This window comes from Neopsephotus bourkii, unplaced genomic scaffold (assembly GCF_033783945.1).
Source record: "Neopsephotus bourkii isolate Nb327-2 ecotype Australia unplaced genomic scaffold, CSIRO-AGI_Nbou_v1 NB_1624, whole genome shotgun sequence".
Classification (NCBI taxonomy): Eukaryota; Metazoa; Chordata; class Aves; order Psittaciformes; family Psittacidae; genus Neopsephotus; species Neopsephotus bourkii.
The window spans coordinates 1,293,416-1,314,246 of NW_026902099.1; the positions used below are offsets into that span (position 1 = coordinate 1,293,416).

Below are 20,831 nucleotides of genomic sequence, written 5' to 3' on the forward strand. Positions count from 1 at the left end.
TCAAAATAGAGTTTTAATGTGGAGTTAGTGCTGGTTTTAAACCTGGACTTCTTAATCTGTTCTGGTCAAATATGTGCATAATTAACATTTACAAAGAAAAAAAAAAGTTTTTTTTTTTGTTTGTTAGTGCTTCAAAGAAAGAATTTTCTGTCATGTAGACAACTCAAAGTTTTTGGAAGGAAAATCTACACTTACCACCTATATAAACAATGAGTTTTATAATGTGGGATTTCATATAATTAGTTGGTATAATTAATTGCTTGGTATAATTAAAGGAATTCTATTATGCATGCTTAGTTGTTGGGCTGAAATGATTTCTTGCTTTGCAACACTGATAGGATTTTCAAACACATATAGATTTAATGAATACATAATTGTAAAGGAATTTCTTTGTTGTCCGCTGCAAAAATAGCTGTTTATAAAATTATCAGTGCTTCCAGTTCATTATAAATGACTCCTTGTACATATGTGTACCTCAGATTTCAGTTTGAAAGTTTAACTTATATCTTTTACCAGTCTATATCTAGAATCTGAAAACAATGCTAGCACTCTTCTTCCTTTGTAAGGTAATTAACTGCCGGGGTTAATTCGAGGAGGTGGAGTGGTGGAAGAGGTCTGTAGTGATGTGGCTTGTTGTGGTGCTGAAGGGACAGCTCATGGCAGTGCTGGGAAGCCTTGCTCTAACGGTATGGCATGCAACAGCAGAGAAATGACTGCGATGTAGACAACATCTAGAAATGATCTGTTAGAAGTGTCTAAAACTACATTTACAATAACTCTTATTGATCATATACAAATATTTGTAGTGTTCTTCCTTAGGGAATGCACTACCTCCTCTGAGGTGACACAAACCTATTCTTTAGGAGTGCTCTGATAAAGTCCTTCCTTTAAATGGTTCTGCTTTAATGCTTAGCAGAGGGCACAAACTGAGATATTGAGTATTATTTTGATTTTTTTTCCTTCCTTTTTCCCCTTTAGTTTCTTACATTAATTTATAGCATGATGTAATATTGTCCCTCAGCTTTCCTGCAAATCCCTTGTTATGGGGTGCCATACAATATGATTTTATTCTTTTATGCTACTCAGTAGTAATGAAAAGTTCAAAATATTAACCTTTAATTGACCAAAATAAAACCAGCAGAATTTTAAAGATGCAATTAACATTTTGCTCTGATTTTCCTTAACCCGCTTACTCAGTCATTAGGAATTTCATCTCTGATATTTTGAGCAAACTGAAAATCCTACTGATCTTTTGACTTTTCATATGCTATATGTATGTTCCTAAGTGGCTTAAAATGTCTTAAATCTCCAGTTTTAGCAATAATCACTGTTAGCTGACTTAGATAAGGCTTTTGTCAGTGTTTTGAAAATCTGTTTCTTAGATTGTCAGACAGCTGTCTTATTCATACTGAGTAAATAACATAAATACTATATAAAGTTTTGGAGCAATAATGCATTATCCATTTAGTTCATTGCCAAAATTCATGTGAAGTTAACTGCGGTATCATTTCTGTGGACGGAAGCCTGTGGAAGAAATATCTTTGCCATGGTGGCCTTCAGATACATGTGTTAGCTAGTATTGTGTGCTACTGTTAAGCTGAACAACCCTGCTTCTGTCACTGTCTTCTGTTAGAAACATTTTCCTATGTCAGAAATAAGAGCAAGACCCCACATAAAGGTATTATTTGTTGGAACCGACTCCTTCTGGCTGTCTTCAAAGCTTGATATTATATAGTCATGATTATTTGATGAAGTAATTTCTCCAGAAATTGGTAAGCACATCACTAAGTCCAAGGAAGCAACCCCTTCCTAATGTCCAGACAGCTACAGCCATCACTTTTTCTTTTCACTGAGATGCAGATCAAGGACAATGTGGATCACAGTCACAATTGTATTTTCTGATTCTTCTTTAGTTTAATATTGACCCAGTGTCAACTGCTGTATTTTAATAATATAGATTAAAAGTCCTGTTTTGGCTTGTTCTGTCATTTGACTTCAAGGAATGTACTACTGTCTGTCATGTGATTTGAGACTTTGGATGTTATGAGTCTGAATTATTCATTCTCACCCTACTGAATACAACATAATAAATTTCTAAACAAAAGCCATTAACTTTTGACAAAGGGAAAAAATAAAAATCTTACACTAATAGTGGCAAGATCAGAAATAGGTAAACTAAGATGTTTCTGCAGCTTGTATTTTAATACCAGAAGTATACTGTAACTATACAGACTCACCATAACTAAATTCCATAACGATGTAGCTCTTGCATATTTCAGGCATAAAAATAGTTATTTTTCTAGTGTAAGTAGGACAGAGAAGTCTCACAGTCTTCAACTTGTTTCTCATGTAGGTTTGGGAGCAGATAGGCACCAGACTTTTCTAACTTCCCTTTATTTTTCAGAAGTTTTATTCTAGTTTAGATATTCCCAGGAACTCTCCACCATTGCATGGCACTTGCATTTCTATGAAAATTATTATCTGCACATACTGGACCTTTTCATGCAACCACAAAAGCAAGATCACAGAACTAGCCTGTGCACCAAAGATGACTCATATACAAGGAATGCAAAATTTAACTGAGAAAGTAGCTGAACAGCCCAATGACATAGTTTTGCAATATCGTGTTTTTTTCTAACTTTTTTGTTCTCAGATTAAAGTATGAGTTCAGTTTCTTCTTCTGAATATATTTTAATTTCTTCAGTATTTGTTTTAATTTACTAAAGTCCCTGAGCTTTATGATTAAAATTGGGTGGCCTACAATAAAACTTCATCTAAGTGTATGCCATGTGCAGTTTTAATACAATTTATTTGTTTTCAGTTACTGTTATGGTGTAGCTTTTGTTGCAACTGGAGTAACGTGAAGAAAGGCCATGTTATTACATTATTTCTTTATCCTACTTCTTGGTTTCACCATTGAATTATTTGCTGGTCCACATCTACTATGGTGCAGATGGAAAACTGGATCATACTAGTTTAGGCTGTGTGCTTAGCTCTTGAATATGAGATAAATACTTTGTCCTGGGTTCAGCAGTAGCAGTCATTTTTCTCTTTCTTGGTAGCTGGTGCAGTGCTGTGTTTTGACTTTCAGCTGGGAACAGAGCTGAAAAACAATGATGTTTTGGTTTGGCCAAGGACTTTGTGGGCCTCATGCTCTGCCAGGGAGGAGGGAAGCCGGGAGGAAGCAGAGACAGGACACCTGACCCAAACTGACCAAAGAGGTATTCCATACCACAGCACGTCATGCCCTGGATGTAACTGGGAGTTACCCGGAAGGGCTAGGGGGACTGCAGGGTTGGAGGAGGTATCAGTCAGTGCTGATCGGGCTGGGGGGCAAGTTATCGGTCGCCTGGTGATGAGGTGTTGTATTCTCTTCCCTTGTTATTTCCTTTACCATTACTATTATTGGTGGTAGCAGCAGTGATTTGTGTTATACCTTAGTTACTAAACTGTTCTTATCTTAACCCGTGGGAGTTGCATTCTTTTTGATTCTCCTCTCCGTCCCTCCGAGAGTAGGGGGAGGGCAAGAAGGGGGGGAGTGAGTTAACAAGCTGTTTGGTTGGGTTAAACCACAACAGTTCTTTTTTTGGCGCCCAACGTGGGGCTCGAAGGGGTTGAGATAACGACAGATCTGACGGGATTGAGTCACTCGTCACGATGCTGATTTATTGGCTCTCAGAGTTCACAGTATCACAGTATGTTAGAGATTGGAAGGGACCTCAAAAGATCATCTAGTCCAATCCCCCTGCCGGAGCAGGAACACCTAGATAAGGTTACACAGGAACGTGTCCAGGTGGGTTTTGAATGTCTCCAAAGAAGGAGATTCCACAACCTCCCTGGGCAGCCTGTTCCAGTGTTCCGTCACCCTCACTGAGAAGAGTTGTTCCTCTTGATCTCACAGCTTCAGAATGTTGTAACTTACTTAGAGCCGGTATTTGCTGTGTTAGTGTTTATCAAGTGTGGGGCTTGGGCTAAGGTTTTTGTCTCACTGTACTTTATGGCGATAACTTGTAATACGGGCAGGCTCCAGCAGCAGGGTGGGATGGACGTGGCCATGGACTGGTCCCTGGCCATCCGGCTGCTCTTCGCCGTCCTGGCCCTCGCCCTCACCTCTGTCTGCGTGAGGCTCTGGGAAGCCGAGGGGGAACGGCCCCGGGAGCCGGCAGCTGCTGAAGCGGCCCGGCAGAGCGGCCCCGGACACCGAGCGGCAGCGGGGCCGGAGGCCGGCAGGGAGCGGCTGCCGGTGGAGGAGGTCGGGGAGGCCGAGGAGCGGGAGGAGGCGGCTGCCGAGCAGCGGGAGAAAGCGGCGGAGGAGCCGAGCCCTGCGGAGGAGCCGAGCCCCGCGACGGCCGAGAGCATTCCCTGGAAGCCGCCCGCCGAGCCCCAGGAGGATGCGGGAGACCCCGCAGCATTTCCCAGCAAGGCAGAGGAGGAAGAGCATGAGACTCTTAATCTCAGGGTCGTGGGTTCGTGCCCCACGTTGGGCGCCAAAAAAAGAACTGTTGTGGTTTAACCCAACCAAACAGCTTGTTAACTCACTCCCCCCCTTCTTGCCCTCCCCCTACTCTCGGAGGGGTGGAGAGGAGAATCAAAAAGAATGCAACTCCCACGGGTTAAGATAAGAACAGTTTAGTAACTAAGGTATAACACAAATCACTGCTGCTACCACCAATAATAGTAATGGTAAAGGAAATAACAAGGGAAGAGAATACAACACCTCATCACCAGGCGACCGATCACTTGCCCCCCAGCCCGATCAAGCCCCGACCGATACCTCCTCCAACCCTGCCGTCCCTTCTAGCCCCTTCCCGGCCACTCCCAGTTACATCCAGGGCATGACGTGCTGTGGTATGGAATACTTCTTTGGTCAGTTTGGGTCAGGTGTCCTGTCTCTGCTTCCTCCCGGCTTCCCCTCCTCCCTGGCAGAGCATGAGGCCCACAAAGTCCTTGGCCAAACCAAAACATCATTGTTTTTCAGCTCTGTTCCCAGCTGAAAGTCAAAACACAGCACTGCACCAGCTACCAAGAAAGAGAAAAATGACTGCTACTGCTCAACCCAGGACATACTTCCATGTCTGTTGGGTTCCTGTTGGGTTCCCATTTTGTGACTGAGTTACTCACTGATCTCCTTAGGGTGTATCTGACAAGACACAGTAGCACCATCTTCATGGAAACAGCTGAATAGACATTATTTTGATGAGGTTATCACCAGTTATTTTGTTATGATACTTCTTCCTGTAGACTGAACTGTGTCATTATACATACATTACTGCACATAAGTGTGAACATAATCATGACTTTTTAACCACTGACAGTGCAGTTAATTTTTTAAATCAAGTGAAGTTAATACTAGATGCGATATAAAGTATCCTTCCTTTCATGAAAGAATCAACAATTTGACTTACATAAATTTTTGCTGTCAACTTTGATTTCTTCCATTTTGGTTAAGTTTTGCCTGAATTTTTATGACAGGACAAGAGACAATGGGTATTGTCCGGTAAATTCCTTTTTTTTTTTCTTTTTTTTTTTTTTTAACTTGTAAGGGTGATTGAACACTACAGCAGTTTGTTCACCAAGGGTGCGGTGAACTACATCATGGCAGAGAAACAGTCCTGTGTGATGTGCATCACCAGTTGACGCTGCTCTGAGCTGGGACATTTGACTAGATGATCTCCAGAGGTTCCTTCAAACCCAGCTATTCTGTGATTCTCTGATTCTATGAAATTAGAGGAAATTATCTGTGTTTCCTAATGAAATGAGGCTACATGAGTCAGTCTCGTGTTTTTACTTTAAGCTCCTATGTGACAGCTACCATTAATTCCCCAGATTTTTCTCATTCATTGGACCCTTGTTTTCTATGCAAAGGTCAGAAGGACTGTGCGCTTTCCCACAGTCAGGCATAGAGACAGGACAAACCAAACCAAATGAAATCCAACAAGAACACACCCCACAAATAGGTCTTTTAGAATTCATTTCCCAAATTGGAGGTTATTAGTGCAGGAAGCAAAAGTGAGACCTTCCATGAGAGAGAATGAATTTGCTTTGCTGGTGCAGTTCTCTGTGAGCTTACCTCTATATGTTGTTGACAATCTGTTAGCTCCTGGTATAATTATCGCAATGCTGTTTATGACCAAATGTCAAGTAAAATTTTATTATTTTTTTTGTTCACTGAGTCATCATCATTCCCTTTGCATCATTCCCTTTGTTGTGCATGGTGGTTATCCATTTTAAATGAAGCCATCCATTTAAACTGATACAGTTCTAAGACTCCTTTTGTTGATAATGATCTTTCTATGAGAAATGACAGGTGCTATTGTCTAAGCCGTCACAACTAGCTGGGACTCCTACAGCTTGCCTAGCTCTGTATGTTCATATTTAACAGCTCAACTTTCAGTTTCCAGTATGGAATTCCTGTGGCTTTCTTCATTAGTGTTTGGCCAGGCAAACACTACAAACTACAAACTTCACAGCAGAGGGCTTTTGCTAACATCTTGTAAGTGGGCTCTCTGGTACCTGCTTTAGATTCTGTAGTCTTTCTTTGCAGATTTTCTGAAAAGCATCATGCAGGTTCCTCCACATTCTAGGCAAAGGTTCATTTTCTCCTTGAATGAGGACTTTGTTCCATGTGTGCATTTCTGGACTTGTGAAATGGTGGTATTTTTTTCAATGAATCCTTTATACAGTATCTTCTAAACTACACATAAATATAGACATTCTAATAAACTGTACTCCAGTGAATATGAAATGTTTGTATAAGGGACCGTACTCCTCCTTAGTGACAGCTATGTAGACTGCCAGTCCATGAAGTGAAAATACAGTTGTTGGTATTATTAGGGCTTTTGTATGATTTCAGAAAACTGAATAGTTTCTCCCAGTCAGCTGTTTATCTGGGGACAAAGTAGGATGAAGAATAGAGTAACCTGTTCTAACCAGATAACATGGTCTAATCTAATTTTTACAAAGCAGTCCTGGAGGGGATTATATCTCCAAGAGGGCGCTCCAGGTTTAAAGTCTTCCTTTAGTCCTTTGTTAGAAACAATTCCTCTACTCTTGTTTGACTATTCAAGCACTGCATCCCACTTGGAACTTGGAACTGTTTAATCCTAATATTCTTTTATTTGAGTGCAGTTCCAGTTATCTCTATCCAATCCTTATTTCAACAGTGTCAAGAGAAATGAAAGGAGACAAACTGATTGTAGAGGACACCAGACTGTTGTATTTTGTGCGACATTTGCTTGGCTTTTATGAAACAGAACTATCTGTACTCATATTGAACCAGAGTGGGTTTCTTGCATGTGCAAATGTGAGCAGGTAGCTTATAGGAACAGGCAAAAAAAAACTTGTCCTGGACTTCGGAGAATCAGAGAAAATTAAAAGCTGTTCTTCAACCTAACTGAACACCCAAGATCTACAATAGCAAGAGTGGCTGTTTCTTTAATCTGATAATTTTGCTAATTTACAGTCTATCTTAATAATTTTTCTATTAACTCAATGGTAATAAAAATGATAATAGTATAATAATAGAAGTACCTAGTCATTGCAATTTTCTGGTCCTGTAGTGAACGCAAGATAGAAACTTAAATCACATTTTATCTAAATTTGAATCTTTATGTAGTCTTATAAGGCATAGATATCTGGTCTCTCAGAGTAGGATGTTCCTTAATATGCTAAGGTTACTAATGGCAGACACCTCAAGGATTTCCAGTCCAACTAGGGATGTGTCACTTTAAAAGCATATAGAAAGAACAGAAGGAGGGATGAAAGGATGAGGGAATTAAAACAGAAAGAGATAGAGAAGATGGGGGCCAGAAGGAGGAGGAAAGAAAAGGGGGAAAAGAAAGGGAGAATAAGAAAGAAAGACTTGAAGGGAGAAGGGGGGGGAGGGAAACAGGAGGCAATAAGGGATTCCAGAATAGGGATTCGTGGAGTATAAGTAGTCTGAATAACTGTATGTATTATTTGCACAGTGATTAAATATATGTGTTAGACTGAAATGGATCTGAGGACATAATCTGGCCTGTCCTCTTATGTGAATTAGGATCACACCTAATGGATATTTATTTAGCATGTACCCTATCAGTGATGATCTGATAGCTGGGCTGTTTTCAGCATCTAATGTACTGGTAGCTCTAATTAAAACCTAGTCTTTTTAAATCATGAAACCACAGACTGAGAAGAGTGCTGTTGTTAAAACTTCAGAATGAAGTTCAGGAGACACTACTGATTGTGTCTTTTGTTTCTGCCAGTGAATTCCAAAATTATATTTCACTTTGTTGCAACAATATTGTAATTTTGGGGATCCTTATTCACTTTGCGATCTACTACACCTTCATGCCCTTTTCCACTATAAATGTAGTTGTCCTCCTATTTTCTCTTCTTTAATAGTTCAGCATTTAAAGAAAATGGCAATGCCTATGCTTCACCTTGTCAAACTGAAAGACAAGTTGCTGTGCTCCTTATTCAAATAATCCTGTTATCACTTGATCTAATCTCTCAATTCATTAAAAGGAATCAAAAAGCCTGCAAAACTATATGTATGTATAAATGTCATGTATATGCATGAATATATTAAATGTATAAGCCAAATCCTGTTCTCTGATATTCAAGGGTAAATACACGTAAGTGCAGTTGTCCCTCCAGATTTGACCTCATCAAAATGGAAAAACTGAAAAAAAATATATGTCTTATTTCAGGAAGTTTATCCAAAAGAAACTATGTACGGAATACAGCTAGCCTTTCTTTTTTCTTTTTCTGTTTTAATATTTTCTCAAAACCAGACTTCTCTGTACAGTGAAATAATTTCACATTATCAAAGGAAAATATTTTGGTATCAAAATCATGTTCTGGATTTGATGCCTCCTGTTCTGAATGGGATGATCAGTGAATTCTCTTTCACTGCTCTTGTATTTCAGAACCAGTGATGGCCCATATAACTGTCATTGTTTCAGTAACCTGCAAATCTGTTGCTGTAATGAAGCTTCCAGATAAAATTATTTTTATTTATGAAGTCAGTGGTTGTATCTACAGCTGAACAGAAAGGCTTATTGTGTAAAGATCTGAGGTTGTATGTACCATATTTTGAAATGCTATATATGGGCAGGAGAATATAGTCATGGTTACAGCAGTGGGAAGGAAATCACAGTTTTGAGTCTTGGCTGTGCCACAGACATTCTGTGTGACTTTGGACAAGCTACTCTTTGTGCATTAGCTAATAATACTATCTCTATCTCCCAGGGGTGTTGTGAGAATACATTCATTAATGTTTGTAAGGCGCTTGGATACTATAGTGACGGGGCCATATAAGCACTTAGAGAAACAATCCATTTTTGCAACAATGTGCATTTCGCTGACTAAGGACTTTTCTGTTGGAAGTTTTTCATAGATGCTTGTTATGAATAAATCTACTTTATAATGATACAGTGAGGTTAAACTGCCTTTTGGAGTGCAGTTTCACTTTAGTATTCAGAACAGGTGTAAACAGTCATAAGTTTGAAAGCTGTTCCCAAAGAAAGAGAAGAGAATTTTTATAGTCAGACATTTGAATAGAAAAGATACCTCTGCTGATTCATCTAGTTTAAAACATGGAGGATTATTTACATCTGTATCTGTCTCACAAATAGTTTAAGCACTTCTCATTACATTGTCTAAACTACCTCCTCAGGCAAGTCATTCCATTGCCTAATTGCCTTTAAAGTTAAGCAGTTTGCTCAAATGTCTACCCTAGTTTTTACTTGTGGATATAAGCTATTCTTTCAGTCAGTCCTTTCTTTGTGAATAAACATTACTCATACATGTTAATTTCAGACACACAACAACAGGTTAACAAGGTACTGCTTTAGACCTGATAGGAGGCAAATTGGTAAGCCACTGTAATTTGATTTGATAATTTGCCTGGCTGAGTGCTATAAAGTATTAAAAACTGAATATGGGGCTCAGAACATTAGCACCAAGGAGAAGTAAAAGAATATTCAATATTCCCAAGGCCTTGTAGAGGATTTGTTGGTGGAAGATTTTCAACATAGGGGAATACGTGCTGCAAAGGCTTCATAAAAGATTCTGGTTATGGCTTTATGTTTGTTTTTAGTTGTAGAAGCTAGTGGCAGCAGACAAATTATAGAAGTAAGAGATGTTGAAGAGTGTCAGCAGTCCCAGAGGATAGTGAAGAGAGCTCTACAGTTTTTGAGGCTCGGAAGCAAGATCTCCATTGTGCTTTTGTGGGGAACACTTTAATATGGGGACTGAGTTAAACCAAATTTCTCAGAGAGACAGAAGTGTCATATTTGGTAGTTCAGAATGTTTCAAAATGTTTATGAAAATTGGTGATCATCAGAGACCCTATAAATGTCCCAGTGGTGGAAACAAATACTATGTCCTTTCCTACTATATTAAATGTAGAGAATTGTCATGATCTCAAAAAAAATCAGATTGTAGGAAATCAAAGCTTGCAGTCAATTACAAGATTTAAACAAGGAGAACGGGCTTCATTTGCTCTGGGGTACATGGGGTTGCTTGTTTGCTTTGAAGTCCACCCTCCACAACTGTTGCTTGAATATGCGCTGAATAGTTTATTTTGAATAAGGTTCCCATATGAGTGACAGTGGAAATCCTTTTCAAGATGATGGCTTCTCAAGATGAATATTGTTGTAAGCTATGGTTAGACTTTCCTCACAATGCAGGAGAAGAGAGCTTTGTCATCATTACTTTTTTCTGAGTGTTAGAGATTGAATGGGGTTGATATTATCATCGATACACATACATAACATATACTACTCTGGACAGAAGAACTAAAAATGAGACAAAGTGCACTACTGAAGTGTTGTACAAACTTATTACAAAAGGATTCATCAATTCCTAATCTTAATTTGGATTCACAACCATCAGGCAGCTCACAACCTCATGTATTGTACCATGTTTCTGAGTTTAGCTAAAGACGCAGTACAGCTATCTGTTCTTTCCATTTGTCAGTAAAAGGACCCGTATTAGGGGATTCTTAATCAAGATTTTGGATTTTTTAATATAACTTGATGCAAGATTAAAGAAAAAGTATCAATAAAGTCATGGAGAGGAAGTGTCATTAACAGTTGTTAATAAAACATCTATTCTCAATTGTTTCATACTATAACATGTCTTTTCATTTATTCGTGTTACTTAAAATCCTTCATTACAAAAAATTCTCATACAAATGTATTTTAGTAGTAGGCTACTGCAGTGACAAATTTCTACAAAAATACTCAGGAAAAATGTAAATTCAAAGATTACTTTTCTTAAAAAATAGGAAAAATTTTACATTTTGTGTCAAAATAATCCTCTTTGGTGCACTGTATGCATAAAACAAAAATAATTGGTAAAGATTAATTGGTAAATAATTGATAAAGATTAATACCATTTAAAAAAAAAAGAGTCTAAAACCCACAAACAGCTGTTTACAAAGCTCAGTTCTGGTAAGCAGCCAGTTAAAAAAGATGAGCACCACAAACACTGATTCTTAAATCAATTTCAAAATTCAAATTTCTGTTCAAAATTTTTTGTCCGATGTTGTGTCTGTCAGTAGTAAGATGCACCATCTTTGGCAGTATATCTGGAAAAGGAAAATAGTTAGGCCTACTCAAGCTATTACAGTTCCATTGTTATGTTTTAATGACTACCTTCTTGAGGATGTTTTTCTGTAGGAGAAGCAGCAGGGCACGTGAGCTGGAAAGGATAAGGACTTTTCCTTATGGCCAAGTAAATTGCAGCTGTTTCTCACAGTGGGACGTCATTGGTCATATGCGGATTCTACCCACTTTGATAGGACAACATTATTGATAAACACCTTCATACCCATGACATGTCTTTAGGATTGATGCCAGTTCCACGTGTTTGCATAGACAGAATAACTTCACCTTTTCTGATCCCTCAGGCAATACTTAATATACAGTTAGAAGTTATCTTGCTCATACCATTTGATATTTCAGTTTACTATATAAAGTACACACCTGCTTCTCATCTCTCCTCTGTAGTGTTCTGAAGGGATTATGAAAAAAAAATTAAAACCTAATGAAAGAAAAATAAATCTGCTATGTGTAGGCAAAGAGAAGAAAATAAGACAAAATGTAGTTGGCATTCTAAATATACCCTTTTCAACCATACCAAATATTCTAGTTAGTGTACTGTCTTTTGCTAATCCCTCATTTCTAGAAGTAATTGTCAAATTGTCATGTGTTTTGGGAGTTTGATTTGTTCTGGTTTTATGGAATTCTATTAGTTCTCTGATTCCATTAGTTTTCTGTGAGAAAAAAAAAAAAAAGAAGTGGGTTTTCTTGGGGGGAGTGGCATTGTTTTTTTATAAAGTTAAAAAAAAAAGAAACCACAAATCAAGCTGTTTGTGGATAGAACATTTGGTGGCATTATGGCATTAGATTTTTAAGGTTTTATTTAATGCAGTTTTACTACAAAAGCTATAACTAGGTAAGTGCTATGTGCTATATCACCTTTCTAGGGAAGATATGAATGCTTAACCTCTTTCAAAGAGAGAAAGAGAAATGGGGAGAAAGACTCTTTTAACCAAGTTTTAGTTATGCCGTTGGATGTGTTTGGTTAACTCACATCCGAAATGATGCAAAGAAACTCTTCTAAAATCAGTGAAGGTCAGTTTTATGAATACTGTTCTCAGCAAGCTGTTACACACAGTAGGATGATTGTAAGGGGAAACGCCAAAGCGTTCAATTCAAAATCTTCAGGTGTGTGGTCTCTTGTAGTTTATTCTGTGCTCGTTTCCTTTTGCATTTTCAGAAGTGATTTCAATTGAATCATTTATGGTTCTTCCATTCAGATTATAACAGCTATTTTGGAGCGGATAACCCTCAATGGCTGTATATGAAACATTGCCCGGGGTGCTTCCAAGATGCTTTTGAGCTGGGTAAGGAAATTATCGAGTGTTGACACATTCTCAAAGCACTATGGCATGGATTGAGAGCATATAATTTCTAAACTGTGTTATTGACCTATTATTCTGTGCATTACTGACAGAATAGACTATACCAGTTTCCTCTGAAATGTTAAAAAAAAGTTAAAAATATTTTTAAAAAATGAAATACAATATCTATTCTGTTTGTGGTAGTTCATACATAAAAACTTAAATTCGTGATTACCCACTTCTGAAGTGTCTACTTTCACTACAGTAGCCATTCAATGTATAATATTATACTAATGTAATGTTATAATATTACCATTACAATAGTATACTGGTGAGGTAAATCATGCTCAGATTTTTGCTGTGACTTTAAGGTCAAAGCTTTTTCTGCAGGCATGGCTTAACCAATATGCTAGTTTAAGACTTAAACTCACATTCAAGCCGTAATTCCCAAATCATCTCTACTATCTACGTACTGCATGATACACTTTTTTTCAGTCAGGAATGTGACTCATCTCCTTTTTCGTTTATGGACAGAGGCAATTAAATACATACAGGCTAGTGAACTTGAACCTGTGTATGAAGGACAATGTAGATATGGGGTGTTGTTGCAGGACTGTCGCTGTGTGTGCATTATGTGAAGAAATCAGAGAAAGCTTTCTGTCTCTTGTTCAAAAGCCTGATGATCAATATGATGAACGGGACAGTCCAGCACGGGTGTGTACATTTTGCTGCAGAGAAGGATGCTCTATCTATGTCTTACAGTGTTTGTATAATGCACTTTGTAATGTTTTATATGACTGAAATCCATCTGAATCAGCTACAATGTCTCCAGGATTCTACAGACGTTAGTTCAGGCTGTGCACTGTCACTGCCCAGTGTGCTAAGGGTACTATTTTAACATCTGGCTTTTTGTTAAATGCCAAAATCTTAGATGCTCCATTTCATGTTGTAATTAAAGTTTTCTATTTTAAAACAATGTAATTATGCAGAAAAATGTTTCCTATTAGAACAGCACAATTCAAACCAAACCCAAAGAGGTTGTTTCCGGTTTAAAACAGAGTTTTCACAAAAAGTTTTGTGCAAAGCTGCTATACAGTGGCTACTTCATTAACTGTAGTAGACCATAGGCTCCCTGATGTATCTGGTAAATAGAAGAAATAAACTTCTCAAACCCCAAACAGAGAAGCAAATAATGAATAGGTTGTGTATGCAAGGGAAGGTTATATTAATCTGCAGTTCCTGCCATTATCCTGCCCCAGGTGTACATAGATAGGCCTCCGGTGTATTAATTCCACAGAGTCCAGTAATAAATCTCAGATTAGTTTTCACTATTCCATTTCATCCTACTGAACAAAATACATCTTATACCATTTAGTATTAACTGGCCGTATCTAATAATAGCTAGAGACTAGCTAATACTTTTTATTAATTTTCTGTCAAGAACTAGTGGACTATATTATACATGAATGGCATGTAAAATTATCAGTTTGTATTTCAGAATGACAAACAAGTTTGTGTTCTAAGATTATAAATTTAAAAAACACTTTCTTCTTTACTTATTCAAGATTTTAGAATGAAGTCCTGAACACAGACTGAGAAGAAGGTTAATATATAAAATTCTGGGCCTCTTTAAATGTCACAGTCTGACACAGGTGTAGCTCTCTTGAAAACACATGAGAATTTTCAGATTAAAAAAAGAGTGCCATGGTGGTAAACCCATTTTAATTTATACATAAAATGCAATATTTGTTCATTTTGTGCATGTAACAATTTTCAACTGTTTATTTGAGGATTTGAATAATTTTTAAAGCATCCCTAATCAGCATTTGTCTGAAATATTTGTTTCCCCTCCACTGACTTATTAGCAACCAAAGATTATCCCTGCCCTCAGTAATATCACCCAGCGTGCTCAAATATTACAGAGGCAGTTGTTGTCTGTTCCTCAGATGTTCGGAACCTGGGCTAGCAAACTGTGGACATGCCTGGTTTGTTCTGGATATGCTCAATTTTTGCTGCAGCTCCCTTTTCTACTCAGTAGAGTGAGAATCACTTAGAGAAAGAATTAAGTGCCCATTGTGGCCTGACTTCAGCTCCTGATCAATTTTTGTGATATCCAGGTTTTGAGGTGGAAAGTCAGCAGCAAATTAAATGTAAAGAAAGTTCCCTGGTTAAAGTTCGAGCTACAGGTCAAAGTGCTTATTCGTTAAGCTTCCAGTGAATATGAGTTTGCATAGTAGTACTCACTCTGGGAGAATTTGAATTTTGTTCATTTTCGCCCTCCACTAAGGCGGGAAGAAGCAACAAAATCACCAATTATATTGGCTTATTAACTTTTTCCTACAACACTGCTGTTGGCCATTCTATAAAGGTTTGCTGTGACTTGACTCATAGAATCACTGCTTATTCAGCATGGTTTTCTCCATGCGTCTCATTTTCAATCAAGAACTTACTTGCTGAATGTTACAGCATTTTAGTTGTGTGCATTTAGACTAGACCCTCAGGAATCAGTGCTGGCTCATACTAAATTCTGTTAATTGTATGTGTTTAATCATGCTAGTTATAATATGAATCCTTTTTCTTGAAAAAAATGAGTAAACAACTGTATTTTCAGAAGTGTTTAAAACTCTAGATGATCTTAAAATATATAAGCATATGCCCTCTCAATTTCACTGTGATTTTTGTGGATATCCCTATAATCATTGGAATGTTCCAGCCTCTGCCTTCCCCACCAGTTTTCACTGTGAGTTTAAACAGTTGTATGCTCTCTCTGAATTATCATAGAATCACAGAATGGTTTGGGTTGGAAGGGTCTGGTTCCACCCTTCCTACCATGAGCACGGACATCTCTCACTAGACCAGGTTTCTCAAAGCCCTGTCCAACATGGCTTAAACACTTCATTATCATTGTAAGGCAATAAACTTACAACTGGAGGCAGGTAGAGAGCCCTGGAGACCTTGTAGACTCTCTGTTTGAAATTAGTAATTCTCCTCCTGGATGTAAATTCCTACCTACTCAGGTATTCTGAGCTTAATGAAGGCATATTTTGTAAACAAGAATAGATGAAGGCCATAAACACATCAGAAAAAAATTGGAGTGGGAAGGATGGTCAGGCAGACACTATAGCATTACAAGTTCTCCATTAAAACACACGTAGTTCTGTCAATTTAATACTGAATTTCTTTTTCCCCTCAAATATACAAAGCTATCCATAGGCATCCACAGCATATGCAATCACGTATCATAGAAATTAAATCATGCAATTTAGATGTCTTTTTCTTCAGATGTTAGAATATTTCAGCTTGAATGAAAACTTGGTACGTCTTGGATAAACAAAACCCAAAACCTCCATACTCTGGAAGGCAAGAATGAGTTTCAGCACTGCAGATTCTTCACACAGTGTATGCTTCCCTGGTTCCCTCCTCATTGGCAGCTCGTCATTACAGCTCATGCATTTTCTCATATGCTTACTGGCACTAGTTCCTTTGGATTTGTACTGGCTGCAAGTACCATCAGTGCAGAGGCTGGATTTTTTAAGGTTCTAAATTTTGTAATCCCAGATGCATGAGGGTTTTTCTATTTGGAAAATTCCCCCGGTCATAATGCTGTCACTGTTCTCGGTGGGAAACCGTAATTGCAGAGCTAGTTGGATAAGAGTTGGATTAGCTGGTGGAGTGTTGTCTGGAAAATCTTTCAGCTGTGCAATGTTATTGCTTCCCCTATGTCCCCCCGCCCCCACCCCTGAGGATTCCTAGCCTACTGCATTTGGTGAAATACATATGTTTTCCCCAGCTACAGGAGCTGTGAAGGGTTCCTCTGGGATATCTAAGTATAAATACCTAAGCATGTCTTCAGTTGCTAGGTTATTTTTAGTCAATGGGTGGTTACCAAGTCATCTATAATTGTGCTGTTAAATGTGTCAGAGCAGCTACTGCAAAGCTAGGTGCTCCTTCTAAAAGGTGAAGCATGTAAGGTAAAATGTAAGAGGACAAAAGCGAAATTTCAGAATTGAGCTGTTTAAAGATTTGAATTCTATCAGGGGAGATTGCTTGATGAGCAGATATGAGGAAGACAATCCGTGAGTACAATACGGGTGGAGAAGCACGGTAACAGCCCCATTGTGCTACCCATAGTACCTGTGACTGGCATATTGTGTCATTTGAGATTTGTGTTTGGAGGGAATTTACCAGTGATCAGGTAAATCTACCAGGGATCTGAATGATCTCACAGAAAATTCAACTTCTTAGGCAGCTTCTATACAGCCTCTGTCGGTAGTAGCCAGAAGCTACCATCAAGTGGTGACTGGTATGTTGGGGAAAGTGCAATGAGTTCCTGGTGGACATCTGTCCACATGACATGAACTGGTGGCACTGTTCTTTCTCTATAAATAAAAAAGAGGAAGAATATTGAATCTGAATAGAAAATAGGTAAGCTGGTAGGAAGGAGACAAGAAAGAACAAAGTAATGCAACTGAGAAGCAAAAGAAAACAAAATTACTTAAAAAAACCCCAACAAAACAAACAACAGACCAAACATCAAAGCATCAGAAGTAGACATGATGCAGTGTAGCAAGGAAATTACACATTAGTTATTCTTAATTGTCCAGGTTGCACTATACCTTTTATGAATTAGCCATTAGGAGAAATAACAGGAAGCAGGGTTTGGTATGCCAAAAAATTATTAAAAACATATGAACATATCACCTAATTAGGTAAGTGAAGGAAAAGCAGATGAAAATCGTGTTTTGTGGAAGGAGACGGTCAAATGGAAATTTTGAAGACTACTATAGTCACAACTAGCCTAGTAGCATAAAAATGTGAACCAGCCACTGTCATGCAGAGAATGCAGAGAAGAGAGCAGGGAAAAACATACTTGCAGGCTGCAAAAACTAATTGATGGAAATATATCCATCTGTATTCATTACTATATACCCACTGTATCATCTATTTTGGTTAGACTCAAACTGGAAAAAGATTTATAATGCTACTTCAGGCATATGTGAAGGAAGAGCTGGGTGAGTTTCAACAAAATAAAATGTTAAACTTAGCATCAGGAGAAACATTCCATCTGAGGGAACCACTGGGCTGGAATAATCACCTGAAGTGACTGGTGTCAGACTATTGCCTGTGTAACTCAAAAGTAACAAAAATGAAATCCAGAGGGCATTGGTGAAGGTTTGGTCTAGATAACCTAATAATAGATATTGTTTGCTCTATTTTTTGTGATTCAAAGCGAGTAGTAGTTTCCAAATTCATTACTGAAAATGGGCTAGCGTCATCTCTTGTGCTCCTGCATTTAGATCTGCATTGGCTGTACATAATTTGGGGTTTTATTGCATGAACAGGAGTAAAATAATTATGCAAAAGGTGTTTGACACAAATGGAAACACAAGGGGCTTAGTTATATAACTTAGTTATAAGTGTCTGGAATACAATCTGAACATGATTGTTTTCCAGGAATTTTGGCATGGTTTTACTTACAAAATATCTTAGTAGTGAAGAAAAAATCTTCTAAAGTTTCACAGGATCCTTTCACATAATTAGATGCAGAGTATAACTAATATTTTTAAATCTCTAGAATTGAGCAAAAGCTGCTGCCTTTGCTGCATAGTTCCAGTTTTAGTAATTCCGTGGAGCTAGACTTAAGTCTTGGTAAAGAGAGCAAATGAGCTCTATTTCCAAAAGAGAACATGCATTTGAAAATCATGCACTTGATTTTGATTCTGCTTTTCCATAAAAACTCAGAACATGTATCTCATGCACACTTTCTCTTGCTCCTCGATCATAAGGAAAATGCATTCCTCAGCTCCTCACTACTTTTCCCAGCTGCAACTGTCTTCTATATTAGAAATGTCTTCCAACACTACCCCCACGCTTCACTAGCTTTCAGGTGCTGAGTATCCCTCCCTTAGCATTAAAACACAACTGGGAAAGTTCCTGTTAGTGGTTCCCTAGCAGGGGCTACTTCTGGGATCACCTGCCACCTTTTGCCTCTCTATTGCTCGGGACATGTGGGGTCAGAGCTCTGTCAGAAACCTGAAAATTCACAGTGAGATAGTTCTGTAGATCTCTCTTGGCCTAAGCAGCTTAGAAGTTGTTGGACGAGTATTATTCCATTAGCTGGGGATGCAAATCTTCATAGCCTGAAAGATGAGGGGGAGATCTTAGGATTGGAATTTATTCAGAAAAGTCTTCCAGAGATACCTACACTGGTAACTTGAGACATCTTTAATATTTTATAGCTCTTTATGCAGCTGACAGGTAAATAAATTGAAAATGAATATTTTTGAATAGGATCCTATTTGAAAGGTCCAAAGCTATTTAGAAAATAAAAAAACCACAGTGAACCATATTTAGTACAGCAAGCGGCGTTGCCAGGTACCACTGTCCCGTCAAATGGGAAGTCTTCTGGAATCCCTCGTTGCTATGAGACTAAATATCTCTGTACAGTGTGAGCACTGATCCAGTTTTTGCTCCCACTTACACTGGTGTGCATGTAAAGTGACTCCCCCGTGGCTGGGAAGCCCGGCGCTACGTTCTGATGTTCTGGCTTATGACAAAGTCTGATCCAAAGCCCACAGAAGCCCAGAAGTATTCGTCCAGTTCAGAAGTTCAAGTAAGTAAGACTAGTTTCAAATGTAAGAAGGGCTACTATCATCTTCCACCTCAAAAGGGGCAAAGAATTTGGGGACTTTGACCCATAGAAAGTGGGTCCTCTCATACTTTTAGTCAAAAAGTAATATGTGAAATATTTCATGCGATTTCTCCCCAAACTTCACACGTTCACACAGAAAGATATATATTGCTTACCCTGGACTGTGCAAACTCTTAAGTTTGAGACACTTCTAAAATCCACTTATCTGTGAACTTAAAAGCTGCTGTGTCAGGCTTTGTGTGCTTATTTGCTAAAGTATAAAATGTGTGAATTTCCTTTACCTAACTGACACTTTTTTCTTTCACCTAGAAGACAAACAAACAAAACCCAACTTGAACTGTGCCCAAGCATGGCCAATTTCTTACCAAAGTGTACATTGCAGAATGAAAGATTTACAGTTCAATATCTTTAGTGTAGATATGACATTGCTTTAACATTGCACTGCTGTAATCTTCAAGTACAGTAAATGCAATAAATGGGCTTATAGGGATTTGTGTGAAATTTAAAATTCAAAACATAGTTGTTTTTAATGTTGCTCTGTGCTATCTGTGGAAAACCAGAAAGTGCAGGGATAAACTTAACACACATCATCAACAAGGGAGATGTTTGGCCAAAGAAAATACTGATCTTTTATTCATCCGTCCTTCCAAGCATCTGGAAACCCTCCTTTTATTTTATTTTTTTATTATTTTTTTTAATTAAGAAACTATTTAAATAGTAAGTATTAAAAACCCATCAAACATAAATGCAAACATGTACCCAAAGACTTACGAAAACAGAGCTCTTGACGTGCAAACTCTTACTTGGATTACATCCACAAAACTGGGTGCGCTTCCACGGCTATCCCGGATGAACCAGGGTAATGCTCCAGACACCGGGGCGTTACTGTCACTGCCAGTGTAATGCAGTACATGTACCGCCGGCCTGAGCACCACTGCAACTTCCAGCTCAGCGCGGAGCTGCCTGCCGGGGAGGACCCGCCGCCTTGCCGCTGTAGTGCCGTGCTGTCCGGAGCTCACCCGCCTTCTGCCCGCAGCCTCCCGCGGAGCTTCCCGCGGTGCCGGCTCCGTACCTGCCCCTGGCCCGCTCCTGCTCTGTTTTCCCCTCCTCTCCCGCGTTACTCGCAGCCGCTCGCACCCCGCCGACACCGGCTAGGTCCCGCCGCACCTCTCCGCTCCGCGTCCGCAGGGGCCCCCGATTGGAGCGCGGCCCGGGCAGCCGCCTCCGCCACCCCAGTACCGCGCTCCGCAGCGCTGCAGCGCACAGCTATTCCCTGACCCGCAC

At 38.8% G+C, this 20,831-nt stretch overlaps 1 protein-coding gene across 5 annotated transcripts in view; it reads left to right on the forward strand.

Moving 5' to 3' along the window:
* Nucleotides 1–20,831, forward strand: part of TAFA5 (TAFA chemokine like family member 5) — a 436,737-nt gene that overhangs the window by 102,611 nt on the left and 313,295 nt on the right. The gene's annotated exons all lie outside the window — the stretch shown is intronic.